The sequence below is a fragment of the Dromiciops gliroides genome, chromosome 5 (assembly GCF_019393635.1).
Source record: "Dromiciops gliroides isolate mDroGli1 chromosome 5, mDroGli1.pri, whole genome shotgun sequence".
Taxonomy (NCBI): domain Eukaryota; kingdom Metazoa; phylum Chordata; class Mammalia; order Microbiotheria; family Microbiotheriidae; genus Dromiciops; species Dromiciops gliroides.
This window is the reverse complement of record NC_057865.1, coordinates 55,814,838-55,822,088: the sequence shown is the minus strand read 5'-3', so window position 1 is coordinate 55,822,088 and position 7,251 is coordinate 55,814,838.

Below are 7,251 nucleotides of genomic sequence, written 5' to 3'. Positions count from 1 at the left end.
GTCATTCTGGCCCCCACATTCTATGATTCTATTGCTAGGACCAACAATGAATAATATTAGAATACTCAAACGTGCTTCTTTAGAGCGTGAGATTTCCTGTAAGTCTCCATTAAAATCCCACCTTCTGCAAGGACGCTTTCCTCATCTGCCATAATCACTAGTGGCTTTCCTCTGAGATTATCTCCACTTTGTTGTGCACCTATCTTGTTTGCACACAATTGTTTGCATGTGGTCTCCTTCCTTCGAATATCAGCTCCTTGAGAACAGAGACTGTTGTTGTTGTTTCTGGTTTACCTTCCTTTGTATCCTCTATACTTAGCACAATGCATGGATCATAGTAGGCACTTGGGAAATGCTAGATGACTGACTGCTGTGGTTGATACCCATGCAGACTCTGTATTAATTACTGCTAACAGTAATTACATGGTCTATACTATAGGTGCCAATAAGCTAGACCTGTTGACTAATTAGATAAATAGTTTGGTGAAAGGTCAAATCTTGGAAGCCAAGGAAAGAGCAGTTGCTAGCCAAGAGTAGTACCTTCCTCAATAAAAGCTAAGGATTAATAATGCTAGTAAGATAACTGTATTATGGTCCTTGCTCATAAAAGACATTTCAGAACAGGAGGAAATCAACAGCTAAAACTTCTGGGCTTAGAGCTTAACTGGAGAATCCATCATTGATTCACTGTGTACCTTGGGGCCATGGACTTAACCTCAGCTCGTTCTTCCACGAAACAGGACTATCCAACCTGATATGCCTGGTAGAATTGTTATGATGAACAGCTACAAAAGCCTTTCATGGTCCACAAAAGAATCAGACTAAGGCATATAGTATTTATCCATACTTTTATAGAGAGAGTAATTGTGACCATGGAGAATAGATGGGTTGCTGTTGAATTGTCTTTGGTTTATTCTTTCTTGTAATCCCAAGACTTTAAATATAATTTATAGGGAATCCTACTAAAAGACCTTTAGAAGTCATCTAAGCCAAGGGTCTCTAAAGTGGATGCCCTGCATCCCTAGTGGATTCATGGTGTGATTGTAAGGGGCAACCAGAGTGGGGGAAAATGGGTTGCATCCATTCCATCATTTGCAATAGATATTTATGGATCTTATCTCCAAAACAAGCCCACTGTGCTTCAACCACTCTCATCCTACTCTGTTGCCTCCCACTCCTGCCATTCAGTGGCTGTGCCCTTTCTCCCCTTCTACTCCAGGCATCAGTCCCTCAAGATGCTTAAAACTTAACTTCCATAGGACAGACACTTACTCTGGCAGCTACACAGAAGAATTCAGCTCACCTTAGACTGTATACATGCCCCTATATCCAAACAATTACACAGTCTTATTGTGTGTTTTTTTCTAGGACAATGAGGGTTAAGTGACTTGCTCAGGCTCCCACAGCTAATAAGTGTCAAGTGTCTGAGGTCAGATTTGAACTCAGGTCCTCCTGAATCCAGGGCCAATGCTTTATCCATTGAGCCACCCAGCTGTCCCCTTACTGATTTTCTATGGCACATCTCCAATCCAACCCATTCACTATACTCACATGGCTGGTGCTCTAACTCCCACTTCATTATTTTTTGGCAGTGGTGGTTGTAGTGGTAGTGGTGGTGGTGATGGTAGATGTGTGCATGTGTGTGTGTATACATATATATTTAGAGAGTAGGGATGCCTTATTTCATGTTGACAATCCCTTCTTTTCAAAGTTAGTTCTGTTTGTTTGTCCTTCATTCTCCAAGAGGACCATGACATCGGGATAATGTCATGACCTGCACTGAATTAGATTTAAGTGAGGGAGGGCTGTGCAAGGTCACTACCTCACTCTCTCTTCCAGAGCCATCTGCATCCAGTGGCAAGACATATCAGGATGCATGGAGATGTACCTGGCTATTTTAAGGCAACTGGAGTGAAATGACTTGCCCACATCTAGTAAGTGTCTGAGGTGAGATTTGAACTCAGATATTCCTGACTCCAGGGCAAGTACTCTATCCACTGCACCACCACCGCATGGTCCCTTCCATTCCTTTAGCAAGTGGTATGTGTATCTCTCTCTCTCTCTCTCTCTCTCTCTCTCTCCATATATATAAATATATATGTGTGTGTGTGTATACATACATAATCTCTATTTATTATCTATATAGATATATATTATCTCTTTACATATAGATATGCACGTGATCCACAAAAGCCTAAGACTAATACATATATTATTTACCCATAGTTTATATACAGAGTAATTGTGACCACAGAGAAGACATGGGTTGCTGTTAAATTGTTTTGGTATTTTGTCTCTGGTACTTTGATATGCTATTTAACATGCAACAAGTTTCCTCCTGCTCCCCAAAATAAAGTCTTGTAATCTATTTTGCATTTTTTAATGTTTTATAAAAATAGGTCACTTCTTGGAGGAGTAGCTACCAGCGAATATCTTGACTTAAGCTTCCCCAGATGTAAAATGCTGCAGATGAACTAAGTGATAGAGTCTTTAGGACATTTCTTTAAAAGGAATCTTTTCCAGCATTTTTTTATCACAGAAAGTATAATATGACTTTCACAGTAGATCTTATTGCAAGAGGCTGTAGCTTTTGGCCAGATTGATGTTTGCTGATGGAAACTTGGTCATAATTTATTCTCATCGTTGAAGTATCTTTTTTCTTTGAAATTTTGTACTTAGATATTTTTATTTGATTTTCTGTACCTTCAGTTTAAATTATTTCAAGATTTTTCAAATGTTCTTAAAGAATGGTGTGATTTTTATTTAGAAAAGAAAGAAAAATAATCTCGCTTATGAAATATATAGATATAGGGGGCAACTAGGTGGCACAGTGGATAAAGCACCGGCCCTGGATTCAGGAGGACCTGAGTTCAAATCTGACCTCAGACACTTGACACGTACTAGCTGTGTCACCCTGGGCAAGTCACTTGACCCTTATTGCCCCCCCCAAAAAAAACCACACACACACACAAACCAAAAACAAATAAAATATATAGATATAAATGTATATCTCTATCTAGCTATCAAGTGCAAGAGAATGCGAAAACAAAGGAGAAAGCAAGAAAGAGAGAGAGGGAGGGAGGGAGGGAGAGGGAGGGAGAGAGAGAGAGAGAGAGAGAGAGAGAGAGAGAGAGAGTGAGTGAGCACAAGAAAGGGATGTGTTTAAGGAGTATCTTCATAAAAGATAGAGACAAATGACCAACAGTAGATTATAGAAGAGAAATTAGCATTGGAATCACTGAAGTTTTTTGCTTTTCTCAGTATTGATAAAAAGGGAGAATTTCCTCTTTCCATTTATTAAGCTAGATCCAACAACAGTAGCCCAGACTAATTATTGTCCAATTTTCCTTATTTAGCATTAGACATGTTTTAAGAACTCCTGTTGAAAGCCACTTAGAACTTCTTCATTAATATTTGAATGGATGCTAGTATGAGAATTGTTTAATAGCAACTACATTGTTGCTATTAAACCTATTCCTAGGGAATATGTTCAGACTCTGATAATTCCAGCACTTTCCCTGATTGCTTTCTCTTTGCAAACAACAAGAAGATTTATTTTGTCTAACCAGCTGTGACAACTAAAAAGCAAAGATGAGATTTAATTTTTTTTTTTTTTTTTAGTGAGGCAATTGGGGTTAAGTGACTTGCCTAGGGTCACACAGCTAGTAAGTGTTAAGTGTCTGAGGCCGGATTTGAACTCAGGTACTCCTGACTCCAGGGCCGGTGCTCTATCCACTGCGCCATCTAGCTGCCCCGAAAGATGAGATTTAGAAAAAAAAAGTAAAAAACCTTGATCACTTCATGTAGTAAGAAAACCTTGATATTTCAATAGAACAAAAAGAAGAGTAGGTCATCCGTAATTAGCCATGCCTTGAAATAGTAGCTTTTATAGACTTATTCCCAGTGTTTTTATAAAAGGAAAGGAAAAGATGGGGAGAGAGACAGAGAGGAATGGACCTGTGATTTCATTCATATGTTTAAGTACATCCACTTCAGAAAGGCAGTGTGACTCAGAAGTACTGACGTTGGAGTTAGGAAGCTCTGTCTTCATTTCTGACACTGGCTGTGGGATCCTGGCCAAATCATAGAAACTCTCATTATTCTCGGCAAATTTTAAGACTCTATATTATAGGTACCGATTTGCATTGATAAATGGGAACTCCCTACACCAAAGAAATCCTGTTGGCCTATCCCATGTACAGTTCTTAAAAAAAAAAAGTAAATTTCACCGGTTTTTTACACAAATTGCTTTCTTGTCCCTGTTTTATGTTGAAACCTTATATTTGTTCATTATTGTTGAGTTCACAATGAAGAGAAAATTTAATTTAAAAAATGAGCTGTTCTTTTCCTATCTCAATTTCTTCTTTCATCTCATTTGGTAGATCCTAATTTTTCTGTAACATCTTAAATTTTGACACCCTGCAAGGATCTGTCTTTGACTTTCTTCTTTTTATACATTCACCCTTGATAGCCTTATCCACTTCAATGGTTTCAGATTTAAGGAAAGATTTTAAGCAAATATCTCTTACTCCCAAACCTCTTCTAGTATCCTCAGCATCTGTCATGGTGCCTTGTATGTGGTAGGCACTTAACAAATGTGAGTTGATTACATTTTTTAATATTAAAGGATAATTTGTAATTTGGTGGTGGTGGGATGTGTGTATATTGGGGGAATGAGACTACAATTGAAATATAGTCTATGTCAGCCCATTTTGCTTCATAGATTTTTAAATAAGCACTTCTTTTTGGTGAGGCATTTGGGGTTAAGTGACTTGCCCAGGGTCACACAGCTAGTAAGTGTCAAGTGTCTGAGGCCGAATTTGAATTCAGGTCTTCCTGAATCCAGGGCCGGTGCTTTATCCACTGCACCACCTAGCTGCCCCATAAGCACTTATTTTTTTTTAAATTAATTAATTAATTAATTAATTAATTTATGTTACATGTAAAGATAGTTCTCAACTTTTGTTTATACAAGCTTTCCAATTTCAGGTTTTTCTCCCTCCCTCCCCTCCCTCCCCCCTCGCCCAGACAGCAGGTAATCCGATATAGGTTATATATATACACATAATAACATTAATCCTATTTCTGCATTAGTCATGCTATAAGAGAAAAATCAGAGCAATGATGAAAAACCTCAAAATAGAAAAAACAACAGCACCAAAAACAAAAGATATAGTATGGTTCATTCAGCATCTATACTCCACAGTTTTTTTTTTTTTTTCTCAGATTTGGAGATCCTCTTCTATCATGTGTTCCTAGGAACTCTTCTGTACCATTGCAGAGGTGAGAAGAATCTAGTCCATCACAGTAGATCAACACTCAATGTTGATGATACTGTGTACAATGTTCTTCTGGTTCTGCTCATCTCACTCATCATCAGCCCACGCAAGACCCTCCAGGTTTCTCTGAATTCCTCCTGCTCATCATTTCTTATAGCACAATAGCATTCTATTGTATTCATATACCACAACTTGTCCAGCCATTCCCCAATGGATGGGCATCCCCATAACTTCTAATTCCTTGCCACCACATAAAGAGCAGCTATAAATATATTTGTACATGTGGGTCCCTTTCCCCTTTCCATGATTTCTTTGGGAAAAAGAACCAAAAGTGGTATTGCTGGGTCAAAGGGTATGCACAGCTATATCGCCCTTCGGGCATAATTCCAAATTAAGCACTTATTTTTAATAAACATTTTTATTTAAAGTTTTGAGTTCCAAATTCCCCTCCCCCTCCCTGAGGCAGTAAGTAATCAGATATAGGTTATACATGTGCAGTTATATAAAATGTTACCACATTAGTCATTTTGTACAAGAAAACAAATGAAAGGGGAAAATGAAAGAAAGTGAACAATAGCACACATCAGTTTGTGTTAAATCAATATCAGTTCTTTCTTGGGAAGTGGATAGTATGCTTCATCATTAGTCCTTTGGGGTTGTCTTAGACATAGATTTTTAATTTTTTTTTTAGCAACAAACATTTATTTTATTTTTTCCAGTTACATGTAAGGGTAGTTTTCAACATTCATTTTCATAAGATTTAGAGTTCCAAATTTTTCTCCCTCCCTCCCTCCCTTTCCGCCCCCCTCCACAAGATAGCAACAAGGTTATATATGTACAATCCACAAGTGCTCTTTTTATCAGTTCTTTCCATGGGGGTGGATAGTATGCTTCATCATTAGTCCTTTGTGATTGTCTTAGATCATTGCATTGCTGAGAGTAGTTAAATCATTCACAATTGCTCATTGAACAATACTGCTATCACTATGCACATTGTCCTCCCAGCTCTGCTCACTTCACTATACATCAGTTCATGAGTCTTTCCAGGTTTTTCTGGGATCATCTTGTTTGTCATTTCCTACAGCACAAGACCATTCCACCACAATCATATACCACAGCTTCTTCCATCATTCCTCAATTGATGAACAATCTCTTGATTCTCAATTTTTAGCCACCACAAAGAGGTGCTATAAATATTTTTTGTACAATTTCCCCCTTTTCTCTTTTTCATGATTACTATTGTTAACTGTTTCCCTTCCATTCTATTCCCTTCCCCATGATATTTATTCTATTATCCATCTTCTTTCATCCTATCCCTCTTCAAAAGGGATTTGTTTCTGTCTGTCCCCACCCCCAATCTGTCCTTCCTTCTTTTGCCCCTCTCTCTTTATCCCCTTCCCCTCCTATTTTCCTGCAGGGTTAGAAAGATTACTCTACCCAATTGAGTGTGTATGTTATTCCCTCCTTGAGCCAATTCTGAAGAGTGTTAGGCTCATTTACTACCCAGATTAAATAGATTACTCCACCCAGTTGGGTGTGTGTGTTAATTCCTCCTCAAAGTTGCCTAAAACTCTGATGAGTTTAAGGTCTTTGAGCCTTTTATGATGAGAGTAAAATTCATTTACTGCCCTGCTCCTCCCCCATCTCTTCCCCCACTCCATAATCCTTTTCCTGTTTCTTTCATGTAGGATTTCACCTCTGCCCTTCCCCCTCCCCCAGTGCATTCCCTTCAACCCTCAATTTAACCCTAAAGATGTCATCATGGGGCAACTAGGTGACACAGTGGACAAAGCATCCACCCTGGACCCAGGGGAAGCCCAGCCAAAACCCAGCCTCAGACACAAGACAGTCACCCACTTCATGACCTCAGATATGTCCCTCAACTCCAATTTTTTATGGTTCTCTAGGGTCTTGTATTTGAAAGTCAAATTTGACATTCAGTTGAGGTCTTTTCATCACAAATACCTGAAAG